The sequence below is a fragment of the Epinephelus moara genome, chromosome 16 (assembly GCF_006386435.1).
Source record: "Epinephelus moara isolate mb chromosome 16, YSFRI_EMoa_1.0, whole genome shotgun sequence".
In the NCBI taxonomy this organism is placed as follows: domain Eukaryota; kingdom Metazoa; phylum Chordata; class Actinopteri; order Perciformes; family Serranidae; genus Epinephelus; species Epinephelus moara.
The window spans coordinates 14,840,945-14,863,266 of record NC_065521.1 but is presented as its reverse complement, the minus strand read 5'-3'; the positions used below and the strand labels follow the sequence as shown (position 1 = coordinate 14,863,266).

General features: G+C 40.8%; 1 protein-coding gene across 3 annotated transcripts in view; it reads left to right on the top strand.

Moving 5' to 3' along the window:
• The first annotated feature begins 1,562 nt into the window (after positions 1-1,562).
• The window catches only part of plxnb1a (plexin b1a), an 82,734-nt gene continuing 61,974 nt past the window's right edge, over positions 1,563-22,322 (top strand). For all 3 annotated transcript variants that reach the window (XM_050066248.1, XM_050066245.1, XM_050066247.1), the window contains exon 1: positions 1,563-1,819. The gene's annotated coding sequence lies outside the window, so the exon portion shown is untranslated. The remainder of the gene's footprint in view (positions 1,820-22,322) is intronic.

The window sequence follows — 22,322 nt, the reverse complement described above, 5'->3', positions numbered from 1 at the left end:
AAATGTTTAGGCTAAGATAGGAACTTTCTGAGAGTGTTCTCAGAATGTTTGTGAATATGGCCCCTGGTCTATGTGGAGCAGCTCCAGACTTTATACTGAATGACATCACAAGTTTGAGACTTCTTTTGTTTCTGGCTTTGAGACAGTAGCTCCTGTTCACAAATATTAATTGAACCATCCCAGGCCATGGAAATAACATGTTAGAATGGTGTTCCCCTTTTAAGTGGTAAGAGTTGAAATTTTATGTCTAATATGTTGCGAAGTAGATCAGTATAAAATGGAATTACTGAAGGTAGGTTAAAATACAAGAACTTCTAAACTGTACTTCAGTGCAACAGTTAATAGTACAACATACACCAATCAGCCAAAGCATTAAAACCACTGACAGGCAAGGTGAATAACATTGATCATTTTGTTACAATGCAATGTTCTCCTGGGAAACATTTGGTCCTGGCATTCATGATGATGCCAATTGACATGCACCACATCTACAAGCACCTTTGCAGACCAAGCCAAGTATCCCCCCTCATGGCAATGGCATTACCCGATGGCAGTTTTTGCGGTGTGGCATGGTGCATTGTCCTGCTGGGGGCCTCTCCTCATGAGGAACAAATTTGCCTCAAGAACCCATAACATCCAGTTACATAGATTTTCCGCCATTTTGAATGTTTTGAAAAACACTTAAAATGGATCTCTTCCTAGGAAGTTTGACTGATTTGCATGAAACTCGGTGAACATAATCTAGGGACCAATATCTAAAGTTCCCTCTTGGCAAAATTTGGAAAACTTACTAAAACTGAGCTTCTATAAGGCAATGAATATTGCGGAGGGCGTGGCTCATCACATAAAGGTGTATAACATCTCAAGGGTTTCACCGATCACCACGCAACTTTGTAGGCATATGACCACACATAATCTGAGGGGACCCCTCCATTATTGACCCCATCAAACAAAATGGGGGCGCTAGAGAGCTAATTTCTTATCTAGGCCTAACTGCCATATCGATTTTTACTAAACTTGGTAGATATGTAGAACAGGACGCCTCAAGGTGACTGGAGAAATTTAACTCTAATTGGCATCTGGGTGGCGCTATAACAACAGAAAAATGCTTAAAAATGGCTAAAATGCGACCGGTCGCTGTGGCTCCCCCTGTGGACGAATGTTGTTTTTTTCTAAGTTTTGGTATGACTAAGTCATGGTATGGTATGCTGTACTCAACGGGTATGGGCTAGTTGTTATGAAGGAGCAAATTTGGTCTGCCACGGTGTTTGGGTGGAAGGAGCGTGTCAAATGGCATCCACATGAACGCCAAAACCAAAGCTTTCCAAGCAGAACATTGCATTGTAAGAAGAAAATCAATGCTACTCACTTCACCTGCCAGTGGTTATAATGTTTTGGCTGACCGGTGTATATTTGCCACACATTTTTTCCTTCTCAGACGCTACAGTATTGGGGACTTTATTTTGAAGGCGGCACCATGACACTTCCTGTCCCACCCTGTCTGACTCCGTGTATCTTGACTCAGCTGTCCGCCGCTCTGACTCCAGTTGAAGCCTCTCAGATGAGCAGACCTGAACACAGAGACTGCCTCCGGTTGTGAGAGGAACCTACACAGACTCACACAGTGTGGACACGGAGTTTGTTCCTACTTTTACAACAGTTAGTGTCTCATAACTACGCAGGGTGTCGAGTTAAAACCAAGAGTACCGCGAAGTAAACTGGACCTCATAAGGTACTTTGTGTTTGTTAGCGTGGATGCGTGGCTCTGTTTCACTCAACACGATGGACGGCTGATTCACACACTCCACTGACCTAACAGGTAAGTTTAAGGCTGTTTTTAAAAAATGGGATAAACATTAAAACAAAAAAAAAAAGTGGTTCAGTAGGCGCTCATGGGCAAAACTACTTTTCAATAAAGCATCACTTTTGTTTGTCAGGTAGGCTCAGCTCGACACTTGCTAGTATGATGCATGCTGTTACATTCACTGCAATGATATCATAAAGTATTTCATTATTTAAAATGAAGGATAAGTTCTGCTTTAAGTGAGTGCAGAAAATATGAAAACACACACTCACACTAGACTGCTCACTACAATGGATATACAGTGGCTTTGGACTATGGTGAGCACTGGGCTCAGGCCACACACACACAATCACTCACACACACTCTTTTGTCAGCTGATGTAGGAATGTGTGTGAGCTGTGTGAGCCAAATGTCAAATGCCTTGTTCACCTGCTAGCATTCTGCTGGACACACAGCTGCCTGTTTATTGCTCCATTTAGAAGACAGAAAGCTTTGACAATGCTCATTGAACTTGACAACAGTCCAGTTGCTGTCAGATGTGTGATTAATATCTGGAATTGATGGGTGATGAAGATGAAGCTGGCCTTCTTCCTTTAAGGCAAAACTTTGCAGAGAACAGTTGGAATGCTTCTGTGATCCTGTGTGTGTTTGGAGACAGTCATGTGCTGTGATATCAGCTGTTCAGAGACTAGGTGAGGCTTGTCTGTCAGAGGATCCCCCTCTGTGTGTGTGCTGCACCTGATGATCTTACTGAATCTGAAGTCACAAAGCTCCTCAATGTTCGGGATTTTCTTGAAATGGCCAAAATAGGAAGATGGAGTATAGTTCGGCAGCTGGTTATCCTCTTCCATAACAGCTGCCGGATTTTGTCTAGGAAAAGGCAAACAGCTTACCAGTGTATTTTTCTTTCTTATTGCGAATGTTTTGAGAGCACATTTTCACATACAGCCTTTGTAAAGACTCTTGTGGTTGTACAGCCCCGTCTTTAACCTCCATCTCCTCTTTTCTCTGGTTTTGCTCGGTGTCTCAGCATCCAGACATTTTTGAATAGCTGGCCATCTGCTTGCTAAGGGTCTGTTCCAGAAGCACGATATCACATTACACACACTTGACTGTGGGGGATGAATGAAAGTGTGAGTGGTTATGGCGTTATCAGAGACTGTAATGTGTAGAAAAGTTCAATTGTTCTCAGACCTCAGTGCAATTTCTCACTTAAAACACAACTGAATATATCGATAAATAATACTGTTAGTTAAATAATGAAAATGGTAGAAGAAACCTAAAGCTTTATTCTTCTTTCTTTTTAATCATCCATAAGCATCACTGAAATAAACCTATGTACACAAGGTTAGTTAGCTGACACTGCTTGGAAGCTTACGGACATAGCTTCTACTTGTTCAAGTTTCTTGTCTTCATCAAAGGCCACAATATAGATACTAAAACTAAGCCAAAATTTATGGTTAGCCAGCAAAATTTGTTAGCATTAACTGACTGGCTTAAATTATAAATGTATTAGATACTGGGCCCCAAGATTGCACCTATTCCATCCAATGGAGTTGCTCATCTGGCGCATACGCCAAAAAACAAAATCAAAAAAAATTCTAGCACCCAAGTTTACTTCCTGGGTATGTGTCCACTAAATATGCACAGTAGTGTTTTTCCCGCTGGCTTCGCCCACGAGTTTCCTCTCGGCTCATGAAATTACATTAGCCCTTTTTAAACAGGAATTGTGCAAATTTGCAGGAAAGCCCAATCAGTCTTCTTTCAGCATTGGCAGTATAAAAACAAAATGCCGTCTACCTACTTTTGTTTAATACAGAATGCGCCTTTTTCGGGGCAATGGAGGGCGTGAGCAAGTAACAAAACGTGTAGCTCAGCGTGTGACATAACCAGTGATGTGGGAGGGAACCCGCGGCTAGTCAGTCCTTCGGCGATTCTCTCGTAAGTCGGCCTGTTCCGTCCCCGTCATCTGACGGTTAATGGCTTTTTCATTTTTGAGGACAAGGAGGGCGCGCAAGTCTTTGTCTCCTCAGTTGCTCATCTTTACTGTGTCTGTCAGGTTTGCGTTTCCCTCTTGCTACTAGCTGCTCGCTAATTCCTGCTATCAGCTGTTTGCTGTTTATCCACCGCCAGTGGCTCGCACGTGCGGCATCATCAACAGCTCCTCCCACGAGTCTTCAACAGCCACTCCCGTTGCGGAAGGCCACCTCGGTCTGTTTAAACTAAAAGGGTTCCGCCAATATGACTACCTTACGAGGCGGAAAATTAGGCACCTCGGATCAACTCGCCAATCCGGCTCTGCGTATCTAAACACATCCATGAATCAAAAATTCATAGTGAAAAACAGTCAAAATTGACTTTGTATTGTATGTAGTTCAATGTGTCCTGTCAACAGTTTTACAGACATCTCGTTTATAATGGTGATCTATGGGAAAATGTTATTTTGGCTGCGGGGGATTATTTCTTTGCAATACCACGAGTGGCCACCAGAAAAAAATAAAAGCGAGGTTGAACAGTGTTTCCAGAGGCCTGACTAAAATACTTTGACTCCTGTTATTTAAGTGATGCTACAGTAGTATTCTGCACTCTACATAAATCAGTGTCCTCAAAGTTTTTGATGCCAACAGCATATGATTAAGGGCCGAACAGGAAAAATGCAAACATAAACTAAATTTCTTTCTCCCTTCCACTTTTAACAGCTGAGTCGTCCAATGATAACATTAACTCAAGCTAACAGCTCTAGCATTGATAACAGAAAGGAACTCCCGGGATTCTGCGAGGTGCCACTAGTTGCCACACAGCCAATAGCTTTCTACAATTTGCCACCCCTAACCTGACAGACGCTCTTTCAGGGACCACACAGAATTTTTCTGAGGGCTGCCATTGGCCCCCACTCAGCACTTTGAAAAACTCGATATAGATGATCAACATTACACAAACACACACACACACCTCGGATCAGTCACTACTCTGGACATACTGTACATTGGCACCAAGTGACAACTGTACGGGGGGAAGATTTTTTTTTATAACTCACCGATCTACATTTTATTAAGGCTTAAAGTTATGCATAATTAAGGGCGGGATGCTTTGTGCGAGAGCTTGTCTGGCGATAGTGTCCTTTGCCTCTCAGGCAGATCCACCCTTCACTCCTCCACAGTGCCAGCCTCTTGCCCAAATATGGTCACTTCTGGCCCCCAAAACACAAAATGGCAACGGCTGAAATGCAAAGGAGAAGCTTCAAAACGGGAGTCCCCAAAACAGTGGGTGCTGTCACGGTAGTTACGTCCATTATTCTTACAGTCTATGATTGGCACACCCATCTTATTACTGTAAGCATTCAGAAAATTGAATAGTGGGGTCAGGAAACTTAAATAAGCCAATGAAAGATAAATAACAGACTAAGATGAATCAAATTTAAATTTATTTTAATGTGAGATTACATTTTGATTTATTTTGTATTCATTCATATTTTTGACTTGTCCAATAACCTTGTACAACATCAGTCAGTTTCGAGGCTCTATATAACCAGCGGTAAAATCCAAAACAATCTTGCAGGACTGTTGCCATTTCTGCATGCGGCGCTTTTGAAATCCAACTGTGGGCTGATTATTCTCATTAGGTGGCATGCAGGAAGTGGTTAGGTTACCATCCAGACCTCAAACCTCTCAGACACACAGAGGGTAAATAGGTCGAAGGCCACTTCAACTGCAGCTGGCCATTGAAAAGCGATGCTCTGCAGCTGAAACGACCATTTTCCAGCCCCGTCTATGAATCATAAAAGTAAGACTTCTAGGCACGTATGTGGCAAGGACGGGGTGTTGTGATTTATAGGTGTCAAGTGTGAGGCGCACTGTAGGTTAAGTAGTTTGCCTTTCAACAGCGTGAGAACTGGAAATGAGTGGGGACATTAAAGGGAGAGGAGCGTTAATGCTTTTTGAAATGAGACGCCAAGTGAACCCTCCTCAGCAGGCCTTCTTGTCTGTTCATCTCAGGTGTCACATACTGTAGTAGGATGTTTGATATATTTTTGGCACTTTTGTCCTACAGACATTTCGTCACCTGTAGTGGTGTATTGTCAGGATGGTGGGATATGATGACCTGCTGAGTTTCTGATATTCGCTTGACATGTCAGTGAGTGCTGACTATAATGGTGGCTTGGTGTATCAATGCAGTGTGATTTCATTGTAATCATTAGCGTACCCTCCACAACCAGCAGGCATCTTGAAAGAAATCACAAAGTTTAAAGAGCCATGTTGATCTTAGGTGAGAATGTATGAGAGATAGAGAGAGAATGTGCATGCCAGATTTTGATGATAGAAGTATTTAGGGCGTTCCCCATATCGGTCTCTGCAACAGCTGGTGGTCCCTCATGTTACATTCTTGTGTCTGTGTGTGTGTGAGAGTGTGTATGGGGTGAGTTTGTGCTGTAATGGGGTGTGGGAGTGGAGATTCTGCAGAGAACACTTGCTGTGGCACCACTGTGGCCACAGGCATCCCTGAGAGCATAAGGAAAATGAATGGCATTGTGAGAATCCTAAACCTATATTTTCCCATCCTCTGTGTACCACACTGTGACTTCAAGCCACTTATTTATCTCTTTGTTTTTCTTTTACGCATGGTGGAAGTGCTTCACAAATGGTTGACCCTGGTTCAGATATGCCTGCTATCTGCTGGGTAGATTGGATCCCAGGCTGCAACAAGCCCTCGAGGGAGTTTGGCTGACGGGCAGATTGGCAGCTTAATAAATACTTCTTTTCATTAGCAGCAAGCTTCTATCCACTGTACTTAAATGGAGATCCCATCCATCCTCTCATCCTATTAACTATGCACACTCTAATACAGAGGTACAGGATGAGTAGATTTTTGTGATGAGAAGCATACACAGATGTATCATGACACATATGGACCCCTCATAAAACCAGATGCATGTCTTTGGATCCAACATAAGGGTACAAAGTAGGAGGGGTGTAAATAACAAGTTTCATCACTATACGATATCATAACGATTCTTTGGACAATGATACGATATTTGCTGATATCAGAAAGTCTGCCATGATATGATTTCAATTGAATTCAGTGAGATGATGCCAGAAATGTCTTTTCTTGGCCGCTTACCATTGTCTGCCTGACACTAGGCCACTAGCACTATTTGAATATTTAGCAAGGAGGTGTGCTTGGATGAAAATGGATGCGCTATAGAAATTTCAAAATGAAGCTATATTTTAAAGATGACAATAGCTGGGTTTCCATCCAAATGTATCGCAAATTTTAAGCGAATTTTGTGAAAATGCGCAAAAGAAAATGTGAATTTATACACGTTTCCATTCATGATTGTTTTGCGAGTATTGGGAGTCAACAGGTCGAGCCGAAAGTGGCGCTTCTCATGAAAAATAAAATGCAAAAGAACACCCGTAGAAGAAGAGGGCGCCGTGAGATGACGTCATTGAGAGCGTCTCATGTCCACAACTGATGTAAACAATTACCGGCACATCCATAACTACGGCGAGATGGAGAGATTCCTTGGGAACTGTGAGAGCTCTCATCACACTCATATCAGCGTTGTCAGCGTAGCCTACATAATGCCGTGATGTCTGTGTTGGTACACCAGGCAGCGCACATGATGCAGCGGTATTCAACACATCCAGTCTATTCAGGTAAGTTGTGAAATAGCCTACACTCACCTGACACTGGAGTAATTACCTCTCTCTAAGTTCACACAGGTGTGTGTGTGAAGTAGAAGTAGGATTCGGTAGCCTACGTCATTGTTTATTCGCTAAATCTGTTTCCATTGCCAAAAGTCGCATTTTCCTAATATCGATACGCTGACTTTTCCACCCCCTCCAAGCGTAAAAACTTTTTTGCAATATTTCGGCCCTTTTTTGAAATTCTGGCGTTTCCATTCAAGTTTCTTTTCGCAGTTGTTGAAAATGTGAATAAAAATAGGTGGATGGAAACCCACCTAGTATCAATGTTTTCATTTTGCATTGATGATATTAGATTGTTGATTGTTGAAATGATATATCAATCCAAATCAATGTATCCTTACACCCCTACAAAGTAGATCCTGACAACTAATGGTACAGATTTGTAGGCATTGAGTAGGGCTGGAACAGAATATTCAACTACTCAGATATCTAATTGTGGAGTAGGTATTTGGATTTCAATTTTGGGATTCAGAGTTTTTTTTTTTGAGTAATGACAATAAAGAAATTATTAGAATTTGTTCTTTTTTTTCTCCACAATTTTAAATGGGTTCAATTCCATCTAATTGTAGAGTATTGATTAATTCAGCTAGGCCTGTCATGCTGTCATTATAAGCATTGCAGTGGTATGCTGTGGTATGAAAATTGACTTGTGAACATTTGCTTATCTACTGTATTGCACTGGACGGACAATCGCACTTGTGCGCGCATCTCCTTTCCTCTGCCACTGCCTGTCAAAGTTTTTACACAAACTTTCATTGAAAAATGGTTTAAAATTTCAATTATAATAGTTTGTTTAATCAAAAAGCAACTTGTTTTCACTGTTTAAGGGTCATTGTAACTGATAATGATAATGATAATAATAATAATAATTAGTGTAATACCGTGTACCATGATAACGTAAAACTGTGGTATTTTCTAAGACAGTTATTGTACCTCCGTTGAAAACCCTAGACATGATATTTCTGCCATCGAATTATGGAGGACGGCAAAAATAATCGAGGTCATGTCCATGTGTTTACATGTGTGTTTGTTGGCATAAGAATAGCACCAAAGAGTTAGCCAACTTGATGCCAGAAAAAAACAGGGTTTTCCTAATAATTAAAAGACTTGGGTGCAGTGCCTAAACCTTATTTTATTTTATTTTTTTTACGGCACTAAGCCAAATGAACAGAAAAAAAACTAGACTGAGAATAGTTTTGCAGTCATTTCTGGTCGAATTAAAATGACAGTAATATTATTTATCGCAATAATTTTTGGAACAAAATAGCATCCAACAAAAGTAGTTATTGTGACAGGCCCACACGTTTATCACAACAGCTCTGCATCACTCCGGTACAGTTGGTGAGAGTCCAGCTTCTTACACAGTGACAGGGCTAACGTTACTTAACAGTTCTGAATTTGATTAGATTAGGAATGCACAATATTGGATGTTTTGCTGATATCCCTTATGCCGAACAACTCATTTGGCTGATAGCCGATACCAATATCAATATATCCACTTTTTTCCCTGCCTAATTTTAGAGATCATCAAGTCTCTTCTGTAGTGGAATTACGCATGCATACTCTAGTTGTGATGGCCTCACATCAGATTGAGACTGAAATAGATTAGTTTTCAGTGCATATAATAATATCATCTGATGCCGATGCATCCCTAGTTTAGATAGAGTCGAGCCATTTTTGTGTGGGTGTGAGTTTGCTGGTATGGTTTAATGGCTCGGTGTTGGTTGTTAGCCGCTGCTGCGTTGTTAGCTCCTGCTATCAGGGCAGACATTGAACTGGCAGTTTGTTGTGTCTAACCTGTGTTACTGAAACACCGAATCTTAAATATAAATCCCAAATCTTTATTATGCCCCTCTGTTTTACAGCGCTTAGTCAGGTCTTATCTCGGCTTTGGAGCCTATAACAATAAGCATTTATGCCACAGGTTCCAGAGAGGCATAACAACAAGTTTACTTCACGGCTGTCTTAGTACTTTACTTTGCTACTTACATCATGAGGGAAAACAGTGTTTGCCTCATCATAGGCACTGATGTTGCAGTGCAAACCAAAAGAAAATCCAGTCTGGATGTTAAAAGTAAGCATCAAATATGACAATACAGTCAACATTAACCCTCACTAATGTAATCCTTTTTAAAATCTAATCTGTTAGGTCAGAAGAAGTCATGTCGAAGGGTGTGGTTTTTTTATTGTTGTGAAGCAGCCCTCAGCCCCGGCGCAGTTGTGTGTGTCCCATGCCACCAGCCCATGTCCCCTTACCCAGCTCCCTGGAGAGCCTGCAGCCAAGCCTCTAGACAAAACCTCACACCCCCAGCTGCCCTTTTCTTTATCACTGCCTCAGGCCCTGTCTACTATAGAATCAGAATACATAGATGTTCCTTTGTGTAATCAGGGTAATTCATTGCTACACCCAAGAAAGCTGGAATAAAATCTTGATCTTGTTCGTGCGGAAGTTGCAATGACTGACAAGTTTTAGTTCCATGTAATTTTTACACTGAAAGTTAAGTGAAATGATGCTCTGGGAACTGGATGAATTCTCATGACAATCCTGACTCTGGGGATTCAAAAGGGAATAAAAAAAACAACAAAAAAAGACGACTGATGACCTTGCATTGGATGATTGTTCGTTGAATCTGTACTGTTGACGTAATGACGAACCATTAGTCAGTTTGAAAAGGAGTTCCCAGTCTGTCTGTTTAACTTCTGTGTACATCTGAGCCCTTTTTGCCTAGACTGCCAGACAGTCACATATGTGGACCCAGTTGCCTGTAGCTAGAAACATAAACCCTCTTCCCCTAAGCTGTTGCCCCTGACATCCAGCCACGGGCCCCTGGACAGTTGCCTTTCGGCCCAGTAGAGCTATGCTAGCGATCCGACTGCCTCACAGGTGGAGCATTCCCTTTCTTGAAGAAATGCCTCTGCATTTGTCTGTTGGGTTTCTGGTTCGAGCTGTGGCTTTGGTGGTACAGGCAACTGTCGCTGACATGTAATCCTGAATGTGACACCATTTGTTTCATTGTTCGTTTTCAAGATCAGGCATGAATGAATTAGTTCTGCTAACAAGGAATGGGAATCACCAGTGGTCAATGACTGATCAATATCATTTGCACAATTGTCAAGATAACATTCTAGGAGTTGATTGATCAAAAAAACCCAGACTCAACCACTTTACTTCGCTGTCAATCGAGCTAATGGATTTGGGATTTACTTGTTTGTACACATAGAAAGCGGGTCCACGAGCTAATGCTAAGTCAGCTTTTCTTTTCTTATTGTCTGCAGGGGCTCGCTGTTGTACGGGGGCGCATTATCAGGTTTATCAGCAGTGAAGGGGATTTTCAGTGTCAGTTAGATCCTGACAGACAGCGGATGGGTTAAATCCCCTTAGGCTACTCAAGAGAAGGGGATCTTTTCATGCATGGCCACATCTGTCCGGCACTCTTGATTAGCCCATATCTGCAAACCGCATTGTCTGAATTTTCTCTGTCTGTGTATTAATGCCATTTTGTGACCCATCACTGTTTGGATTTTGCAGTAAAATTTAGTTTTGAGTCCTATTTTTATCATTTGACATTGTACCAGCAAATTACACAATCAACCTTTCTCCCTTCTTGTGCTGCATATTTGCTAATGAAGTAAGGTCAAAGATATTAGCTGCAGCTCTATTACTTCCTGTAGGACATTACTTTCAATCCATCGCCCGACTTTATTGAATTAATCTACACTGCTTCTTTCTCACTTCAAAGATTTTTTTATTTATTTTATTTTTAAGAGGATTCTTAAGTTTACACTGTGAAATCAGCTCACTCGGCACTTCAGATTTTTATGTTGTGATGTTAGTGAGAGTAAAATCCTCTTAAGTCTCCCGCTGATTAATGAAAAGCTGAGGGAAAGTAATAAGGTTGAAGATTAAACCATAATACCTCCAGCGTGAGTCTGCCGGCCACCCAGTATGAAGTCCACTCACTGTCTTGGGCAGATAAAGCTGGCTATTGGTTCATTTGAAAACATTACAAGCAAACCCATGTGGAGGTAGTTTTTGTAATGTCAAAATGAATTCATTAGGATACTGTTATCTGCATTTGTCCACCAACAAATCGTAGGATGCAACAACTAACAAAACAATGTTACCAAATATCTCAATGCACAAACATTTAAGGATAAGGATTTATCACCGATCAGCAGAGTACCAAAGAATAACACAGATATTGCTCTGATGCACTGATGTTGAAATTTTGGGCCAATATCAATGTTTAAAATAACAATTTGGCTTTTTTGTTATTTATTCCCTATTTCGTGCCAGTGAAACAAAACTGTTTTAAAGTCATTGAGCCCTTCATTACACTGTCTTTGAAAAAACCCAAAATCAATCACACTAATGAATTAAACAACCTTTAATTTAGTCCATTTTCACATGTTAAATGGATTAAAAAACAACTTTTTACCATATTAATATATAATAATTCTACTGTATCTCTAGTATTTATTTGATATTGCTGTGAAAACATCAACAAATGTATCCTTCAAACTGCTGTATTTATATGGTTCCCACCAAAATCTACATTTAAGGAGATTACATTTGAAAACATCATATATAACCACATTTAACCTTATAATGTGCTTTTACTCCATACTCATTTTCACTGAATATAGCTTTAACACATCATAATGTAACTCAGTGCAACCACATTTAGCTGCTCCGCTCACCAGCTGCTTATAGCTAACGTTAACTAGCTCTTCTCCTGCCGATATCAACATGGATGTATTGTTCACAATGTAACTTAATCAGGGACGATCAGGCTGTGTAACCTGACACATTTTAGCCCGCACAAAAAGTGTGGTACAGAAATGAGTCCTTAAGCCCGAAAATGAATTGGCATTTTAGCACTCCCAGTTTCCTCATCTTGAAGTCAATGGGGTTTTTGAATGGGTTTTTTGGTTAGATGCTTGAAATAAGTTTTGTGGTTAACACAAGCTAAGGAGAATTTCAGGTGGTGTTCTCTGACATAAAATATGTCAGTAAATACCCCACTTGTAAATTTTAAAGCCTTTATGTGTCTTTCAAAATGGCAGTTGCAAAACAAGTGGCTAAATGAGTGTCATTACGCACAATTTAACAGTCTTGTAGTGGCGGCAACATTAAGTCATGTGACCGTGGTGTAGTTTGCTTTTTACCCCTGGCGACTGCATTTATGCTTCAAAAATTATAAAAGTGGTGTTCATCTGTGAAGATTTTCTTGTTGAACAAAAGGTTTTGTTTGCCCCAGAGCTTTTTTTTCTGCTATAATCATAAATTCAATGGGGAATTGGCTCCCCATTAGGAACCAGGGTGATGTTAACTTCCGCATTGGCCTACAAAAAAGCATCATCCCTGACGCACTACATTTGATGTGACACAAGAGAAAAACATCGGCCACTACCATAGATGAATGTCATCTTATCTGCCGATAGGCCGATGGCAAACAACATGGCGAATATCGGCTGATAGCGATGTTCAGCTGATAAATCATTTATCCCTATTGATATCCCTTTTAAGTCCTTGAATGCTCTCAGTCTAGTCATTCTGGACTTTCTGGCATTCCGTTCTCTCAGAGGGCAGCAGTGTGAAGACTCATTGCTATTATTCAGAGGCCCAAATTCACAGGTCAGAGTTCACCGTGGTTGAACTTCACTCAAAGCATTTGTGTGGATTTGAAGTGAATTCAATAATCAAGCCTATTCCATTGAAATGAGTTGATTTTCATGCAGAATTTTGCAGTTTTAAATGCTGATGTCACCAGGCCTTTAAGGGGTGGGGGTGGGGGGATCAATACAGTATAGTATCGCGATATTTTTGTGTGGCAATGTCGTATCGTCACACAGTGCCAAGTATCGATTTTTATTATTTTTTATTTTATTGTATATTTTAGTTATTATAAAAAAATATTAATGTTATAAATACAAATGAAACGTTTGGTAGCCTACTAGAGTAATATGATCAGTTGCTTTTTCAGTCCACTGCATACATTTTGCTCCCAAAGAAAGAAAAAAAAAGACTGTGAGATGAACAGACTGAAAACTTTATCTTATTAGATAATACAGATGGTAACAAAGTTTTCTTTTGGGGACAAAAGTTCTCAGGATATTGTAACATGTTTGAAAACACAATAATATTGTATCATGACTAAAGTATCGTGATAATATCATATCGTGGAGCCTCTGGTGATTCCCAGCCCTACCTTTTAACAGGATGAGATTATGACCCAGAGTCGTTCTGTTAAGGTCCATAAATTCACATTTGCCACTATATGATTGGCTGTCAGATACTGACCTCAGTGATTATTGACTTCTTGTCAACACATTGACTGTAATACTTCACCTATGGGGTTTAAATATTCTGATGACTGCTGCACAAACCCTGCAATGTAGGACATAAACCAGGAAGCCATACTTGTTATTCTTTCTCCTTTTTTTCTCAGTAGAGCATATTGGAAGTAAGTGGCTCTATTTCAGCTTTTTCTTCTGATAAGAAACATCTGTGTACTGACATGCATATGGTTAAGTTCGTGTCCTTAATGAGCAGCAGTGATTTTGACAATAGTGAGTGATAGAATTAGTCACAGCTAATCAACAGAAAGCAAACCATCAAACCAGCTTAACCATCTTTAATGATGTTTATGGAATGATCCTGATGGTCGTGATGCAGTTTGTGGAGTTGCACTGTAAATGTTGGCATCCCTCTTACTGTTAAATAGTTGCTCAATGGGAAACGCTGATCTCATTCTATGTGAGATTTCTCCGGAAGGTTGGTATTGAACCTGAAAAGTGGCTTTAAATTACCCTGTTCTCTGGCTCACGGGAACTGACGGATAGATACTTTTATGCCAAACTGTTCCAAGCCTTTGTGAGTGGCTGCTCACTCACTGTTTTATTAGATGAGGAAAGGAGAGGAAAGGAGAGGAGAGGAGAGGAGAGGGATACTGTTCAGTGCTGAACGGTATAATTTAGTAAAGGACCTTGGCCCGTAGGCAGGGTGTAGCAGAGAAAACCATGATTCTGTGTGCGTTTGCTCCAAATGCAGCAGCTGCAGCAGAAAGAAGAGGAAATCATTTAGATGGTTTGTTTGACCGGTTTGACCACGGCAGTTGAAAAATCTGCCTCATTTCTGCAATCCAGTTGGCAGTGAGCCGCAACAAAAACATGCGTGCTTATTAACATAAAGCCAAGATTATTGACATGAGCAACCTAGAACCCCTGTGGAAATTGTTTTTCTGCTGGATACGTTCATGTCCTCAGCAGGCCAGCACTGTAGTTATGTGCTGCACAAGCTATATATAATGAGCCATTTAGACTGGACTGAAAATGGCCTCTTGAATTGATTAGTGACGAGATTTAAACCTGGTTCACCACTTTCATTTTGGAAACACTGAACATCAGCAATAGGGTGGCTTCTCTGCGAGTACAAAGAATTATTCATTTGCACAGGAAGCCAATACTGTTAGCTTTTTTTTGGATGAAATCAAATGAACTATGCATATAAGCACAAAAGAAACTGCCACACACCCCCAGTGTTGTAGTACTCTTGATTGGTCTCAATACCACTTTTTGAAGGTCTCAATCTCATCTCAGACTTGCCCGCATTTTTAATTCTCGGTCTTGTCTTGGTCTTGGACAAAGAGGACTGTGGATTTAATTTCAAGACCGGTCAAGACCACAGCTGCAGGGGTATCTCTAAATAGTCTATGACAAAAACGGAGAGTTAAATAAAGATGGTTAAGTAGATTTCAGCTCTGTGGTGTTTCTTTGTATTTGCATGCTAATAGAAAACAAAGGAACATGTTCACCCATAAAATTCACCTCTGCAAGGCCTTCTGATTATCCTATCAAGACATCATGGTATGTAGGTACATAGATGACCGTAAATGAGATGCATAAAGAGGATTATTCATTTGGAAATGTGGATCTTTCAGATCAATTTTAGGAGTGACAGTTTGCTTGTTCCACATTATATCATGTAGTGTGGGACTCGGACAGCTTTGGTCTTGGTCTTGACTTGGTCTCAGCCCCTCAAATCTTTGACTTGTCTTGGTCTTGATACACACTGGTCTCGGTCATGACTTGAGCTGTTTTCTCTAACAAACTCTGGACAACATGTGGTGAATTAGGTCCGGGCATTTTCCAGAGTTTCTCTTTCACACATGTAGGGCTGCCACGATTAGTCGACTAATCGATGACTAATCGACTATTAAAATAATCGGTGACTATTTTAGTAGTTGACTAATCGGTTTGAGTCATTTTTCATAGAAAAGTACTATAAAAGTACCCCAAAATACTCTTATTGCAGCTTCTTACGTTCAGATATTGGCAGCTTTACACACTCTCCCATGACAGTGAACTAAAACCCTTCGGCGTGAGTACGAAACAAGACATTAGATGACGTAATTTTGGGGTTTGGGCGAGACAGACTGACACTTTTCAACATTTTAACACATTTTTCAATGAAATGATTAGTCGACTAATCGAAGAAATAATTGACAGATTAGTCGACAATGAAAATAATCGTTAGTGGCAGCCCTACACACATGTAAAACACAACAGGAGATTGTTGGTGTCAGAAGCGTTCTCACCCTTTTTAAATACTCTGTTTGGTTTAGGTGAGGGGTGGTGCCTGGGTAGAGCATGCAGGAGGCACGACATTACGCAGATTACACCGTTGTCACGTAGATGGTTCGTAATTTGGTCATAAACAAATGAGTCTCGTGCCGATCCTTTAATTGGTCTGACATTTTTGACTTTAGCGCTTACCAACAGAAGTATCTGAACCTTGTCATCTATCCAGTTAGACATTTTGGTTGCCGTCTCTGTGCAAATGACCCTCCTCCTTCACCCTCAGATGTTTGTTTTGTGTGAGCTGCATGATATAAATGTCATCAACACACCCACAGGCTAACTGAATTCTCCGGGCAGTGACCTGCTCTGTACAGGGAATATGTACTGGGGAGCTGGCGGGGGTAAAGTCAGTTTAATGTCTGATTCTGACATTTTGCATTCTCACATAATGCCCCTTCCAGTAACGTCTAATAATTTCAGGTATGCAGTGCATGTGTGAAATGGGCTTTGGGCTCGGTGTAGGTGGTCTTGACTAAAATACTTGAACCCTGCGCATGTCTGCCTATTTAATCAAATATTATTCAAATATATTGATTATTGCAACTTGATGAGCAGCCTTTTCTAGAAGGACAGCGGGTGTCGGACTGATTCAGCCCTTAAAGAAACCAAAATTAAAAAATGTTGTGTAGTGTGTAGCTACTTTTTCCTCATGTAAAGTAACTGATGAATAGCTTCTGGATTCAGATTTATTTATCAGTCATCAGCATTTGTTTTTCATGAATCACTTTTTAAAGCCACAAATCTCAGCGGGTGGTTTAGACATTGAGTAATGGCTAATGCATTGGTATAATCAACCGCTCCCTCACCTTCTAATGGAATATGCATAAGGTTCTTTTTTTGTTGCTACAAGACAGCAGACATCTTATTTCCTGTTTAATAATGACAGTAAGATAATAACGCTCAGTGTTTTGTTTAGATTTTCTGGATGTAACACAAGGAGTGGTCCAGCAGTCTGGGGAAGGGGGGGGGGCTAACCAAACAGAGTACAGTGTGTCTGGCTGTAGAAGGGGAGTATAGCTTTTCACAGTGGTTATAGCACAGCTGACCACACAGTGAGAGAACAGGAGGAAATTACACAAACACAGTAACCAGATCTTTATAGTCCTCAATTTGCAACAGCTTGACTGTTCTGTCTTCTGTCAATTGTATCAAGTCATTCAGTTTCACATTCAGACAAGTTCTTAATACTATTTAATATTTTTATTATACTGTATAATTCTACTTTATTTCATCACAGCTTCTTGTGTACTTCAGCACTACAGCGGAATAACACATATTACTACCTGTATGAAGGAAATGCAACCGATTTCAGGAACCCTCTGGAATGCAGTTAAAAGCAAGTGAAACCTTTTTGTCAAATTGTTTTCACTTCTTTAAGAATAAGTTTCAATAGCAGACTAAAATCATATTTCAGTGTCTTTTCCACACAATGACATTTCGGATGTCACAGATATATACCATACAATAGTTATAATACCTATCCGAGTCCATCCCTGCATAGGCAAGAACATTTTTGTAGATTTATTCCAAATCTCTTTTGTTTTTTTTCCTGCTTATTTGTGATAGTGCTCCAAATCTGATTCATCTGACCTTCTTGAATGAACAAACAAAATGTCGTAAATTTTTTGTTTCAACTTGTTAAATTCAACCCCCAGAGTTTCAAGTCTCAGACAAAAATATGATAAATCTGGCAGTGTGAGTGAATGGTTTAACATGAAGTTAGATGCTAAAAAATGCTAAAGCAAAGCAGTCCAGGCTGTGAAAATTGCCCTTTGCATGTTAACTTGAGATTAAAAACCTGGTGGAATAGCAGGCGGATGTCATGCCAAAAATTGAGCATAGCGTTAGTTAGTTCAGGCAGGACATGATGTCAAGCTCAGCTCACATCCCAGCTTCATCAGCTACTCAAACAAACCACTTTGCAACCCGCCTCCAGCCCAGCTCGTCCTTTTCATGTTGTGTTTGGCTTATCAGTGTCATTTCTGTTTGTCATTGATGTTGGCTCTGTTACTGGGGGGTACTCCCCCTGCCTTAGGCTTTCCATGTAGGCACATGGAAGGGCAGACTGGTGTGCTCTCTCTGCCTTATGGCTTTCCACGTAGGGGCGTGGAAGCGCGGAGTGGTGTGCTCTCTCCGCCTTAGGCTTTCCACAAAGGCACGCTGAAGGGCAGAGAGGTGTCCTGTCTGCCTTATGCTTTCCATGTAGGCCTGTGGAAGAGGCTTTCTGTGTAGGCCCGAGGAAAGGCAGAGAGGTCCCAGAACAGAGCCATACTGCCAAATATAGTATTGCAAATTAGGGATGCACTGAATATTCGGTAACCGAATATAGTCGGTCGAATATTGCAATCCGAAAATAATCCGAAAAAACACACATTCGGTATTCGGTGGAATAAGTTAAAAGCAAGGCCGAATAATTAGCGGTGTGTTTTGATAACGCAATCAAACGGCGTGCTGTGATGGGCGGAATAAAATGTCGGCAGTGTGATCTGTTCGTCACCGCATTTGCGACTAAAACTGGTTTTGAGCAAGCAAAATAGGCTTAAATCATTCAGCACGCTGTGTGAGCAGCCTACAGATTTCAACCAGCAGCAGAAACAAAAGGCGAATCCCACCGGTTGTGGGTTGAACGGGAGTCACAGACACAGGCAGTAATGTATTCCTGTCAAATACGGCGGCCATTGGCTTACCGGCGGCAGAGAAGTCGGTTCCAATAATATCCTCTTCTTGGCGTCATGACTGCCCAGAAGTACCTGAATGGCCGAGCCAGCCGAACACAGGTATGTGACGGGTCAGAGGAGAAACGAGCCGTTCACATTACTCTTTCTGGCAGTAGTGGCCCACAAACCTCACCGCACTTTAGGGACTGTTCGTTACTTATGAAGGGACTTGTCAGGGGAGGAGGGTGGCTGGTTGATTCTTATTTTATTTATTTATTTTATTTTGTCCCCCCTATGTTAATCACTGATTGATGCTGTTTCTGACCCCCCTATGTTAATCACTGATTGATGCTGTTTCTGAAGTATGAATAAGTCAATAAGTAATTTATTGCATTGAAATATCAGTGATGTATTATAGAAAAGTGATTTATCTTTTTATAAATGACAAAAGGCACATCTGTCTCATTTTTGCTGTGGTATCGTGATACTACTCAGAACCATGATATTTTCATTGGTATCGCACAGTGGGTCCCAATTTTGGTACCGTGACAACACTAATCTGGAGGGGGTTCATCTGTAAAAACTAATGAAAAACTAAACAATGATATTCGGTATTCGGTACTCGGTATTTGGCCAAGCATTTAATAATATTCGGCTTCGGCTTTGGCCACAAATTTTCATTTCGGTGCATCCCTATTGCAAATGGAAATAAAGTTTTCTTTGACTAAAGTGGACCTGACTGAATTAGTACAAAAATTTCACTGCACTGATAGCACCAAAATTACCAAATAGGGAAAAACCCAAATACCTTTTGCACTGTAACTGCACTATAGATCTATCAGTACTGATGATAGCATTAGCTTTGCACTGATATGACAATGTACACAATGAATCTTTCCAAAAAAATGGGTACTGGTACCTGGAATTCTGTACTGTCACCCAATGGTACCTTTTTCTAGTTCCTTACTCTCCCTGTAGTTAAAAGCCAGAACTTCTCAATTCTCAACATTGTTATTTATTCAGAACATTTAACACACTGGACAAAATAAAACCCCTCCTTACCTCCCTCTCCCCTCCATAACCTGTCTCTGCAACCTCCAGCCTATCACAGTCTGTCAACAGGTCATAGTATAAAAAGGCTGTTGGGTGTATCTCAAAGAAAGCATATGTAGATATATTTTGTGTTTGATCAGGGGTTTCCTCAGGTTAGACATTTTGCCCTGGTCAGCATAGCATTTCCCATAACCAGTATTACAGCGAGCGTTGTCTGTGTTGAGTTTTGAAAAGTGTAACCACACTTGGGACTTCTTTCTGCTCACCGTTGCCCTGAACCCTGATATGAACAAGCTGCAGGGGGAGACGTAGTGGGAATGTGAATCAGTACTTGGTAGTGCTACCATAATTCAGTCAGTACCATTGAAAGTACAGAGTTCAGAACCCAACCCTAACAGAAGGTGATATTGGGTGCAACAGACGATGCTGCCTTGGACAGTGACCTGCATACAGACCCTGAGGCAGCTGTTAGAGTGAGAGAATTTTCTTTGGAACTACTGAACTCTAAGCTATGAACTGCTATGCCTAAAAAATTGTCAAACCATGATGCTGATATGTGAAGGGAATATTGTTTTTGTGTTAAATTATTTTAATTATTCATTTTTCATTCAGTTGATTTTGTTAACACATTAAAACCCCGAATTCATTCAGATTCATAACCTCAAACAAGTTTTTTTTATGCCTTCGCACTGGCAATAGCTATAACCGGAAGTATTGTGTTTTTTGGTTGTTCATCCATCTCTCTGTTGTATACTTTCGTACAGCCATCCGTCCTATTCTCATGAATGTGATATCTCAAGAATGCCTAGAGGGAATTTCTTCAAATTTGGCACAAACATCCCCTTGGACTCAACGATGAAGTGATTAGATTTTGGTGGTCATAGGTCAAAGGTCTAATTCTTGTGAACATGATATCTCACAAATGCCTTTTGGGAATTTCTTCAAATTTGGAAGAAATGTTCACTTGGATTCAACAATGCACTGATTAGATTTTAGTGGTCAAAGGTCAAGGTCACTGTGACCTTGCATCAATCTCATTCTTGTGAACATGATATCTCAAGAACACCTTGAGGGAATTTCTTTAAATCTGACATAAATGTCACTCGGACTGACAAAATAAACTGATCAGAATTTGGTGGTCAAAGGTCAAAGTCAGTGTGATGTCAAAAAACACGTTTTTGACCGTAACTTAAGAATTCTTACTCTAATTAACAAAACTTTACACAAATATCTAATAAGATATAGTGATGAAGTCTTGACATTTTATATCCAAAAGGTCAAAGGTCACCTTCACTGTGACATCATAATATTCTGCATAAAATACTATTTGGCCATTACTCAACGTCATATCTGAAGAACAGAAGGGGAGACATTTGGGGACATTTGGTCTGATACTAAATTGGTGACACTAATCTTGAGTGTCCACCTTGAAACTGTGCTGGTTGCTTAGATCTTCTGTGCTGCCGGGGGGAAGATGTGTGTAAAGCATCCATGCTTTCACAGACACGGATGTAAACTGTAAGAGAATCTTGACTAGTGCACTGAGGCATACAACCGTGGGAAGGTAATTCTAGTTTTCCCTTATGGAGAAAAACTGTTTGTGAGTCATTTGACAGGTCTGGACCAGTCATAAATTTAGTTTGTACTAAGGAGAAAATGTGTGAATGTGTCATGTTCTCTTAAAGGAAAAGTTCAACATTTTGGGAAATACTTTGTTGGCAGTGGTTACGTACCACCCCTCAGCCACTTAGCTTAGCTTAGCATAGAGACTGGAAGCTTGGAAAACAACTAGCCTGGCTGTGTCCAAACTAAAGGTAACAAAATCCACCTGCCGGCACCTCTAAAGCGCACAACAGAGACATGTTATTCTGCTCTTTGTTTGTATGAACATGTTGTTACCTTTGGACAGAACCAGGCGAGCTGTTTCTCCCAAGTTCATTGTCGATGAGGCATTTAGTTTACTGAACTTGACTATACAGCGGCCTCCGTTATAGACAGATGGTAGCTGCTCACTGTGCGTCCATCTCCAGGTGGCACCCCCCCACCTCCCCACCCCCTCTCTGTTGTTCTGGTTTTACACAAATGATACCTCCCACCAGGTTCAGCCCACAAGCTATGCACCGCATGCTTATTATTGTAATATCATGTTTTCACATGAAAGTGGGTGAATGCAATATGAGAAACAGACCAGAAGTTGTTGTTAGTGTGTGTGTGTGTGTGTGTGTGTGTGTGTGTGTGTGTGTGTGTGTGTGTGTGTGTATGTGTGTGTGTATGTGTGTGTGCGCAGTCCATTAGTTGAACAGTAGTCGGATCAAGTCTGCTTGTCCAGCTGCTGAATCACCCCCTAGCAGGCTCAAACGCACACACACAGGCACACACACACACTAGCACTGGCTTTCATTCCTGATCCTAAACAAACTTTAACCCTCGACTAACCAGATTGAGAATCACTTTACA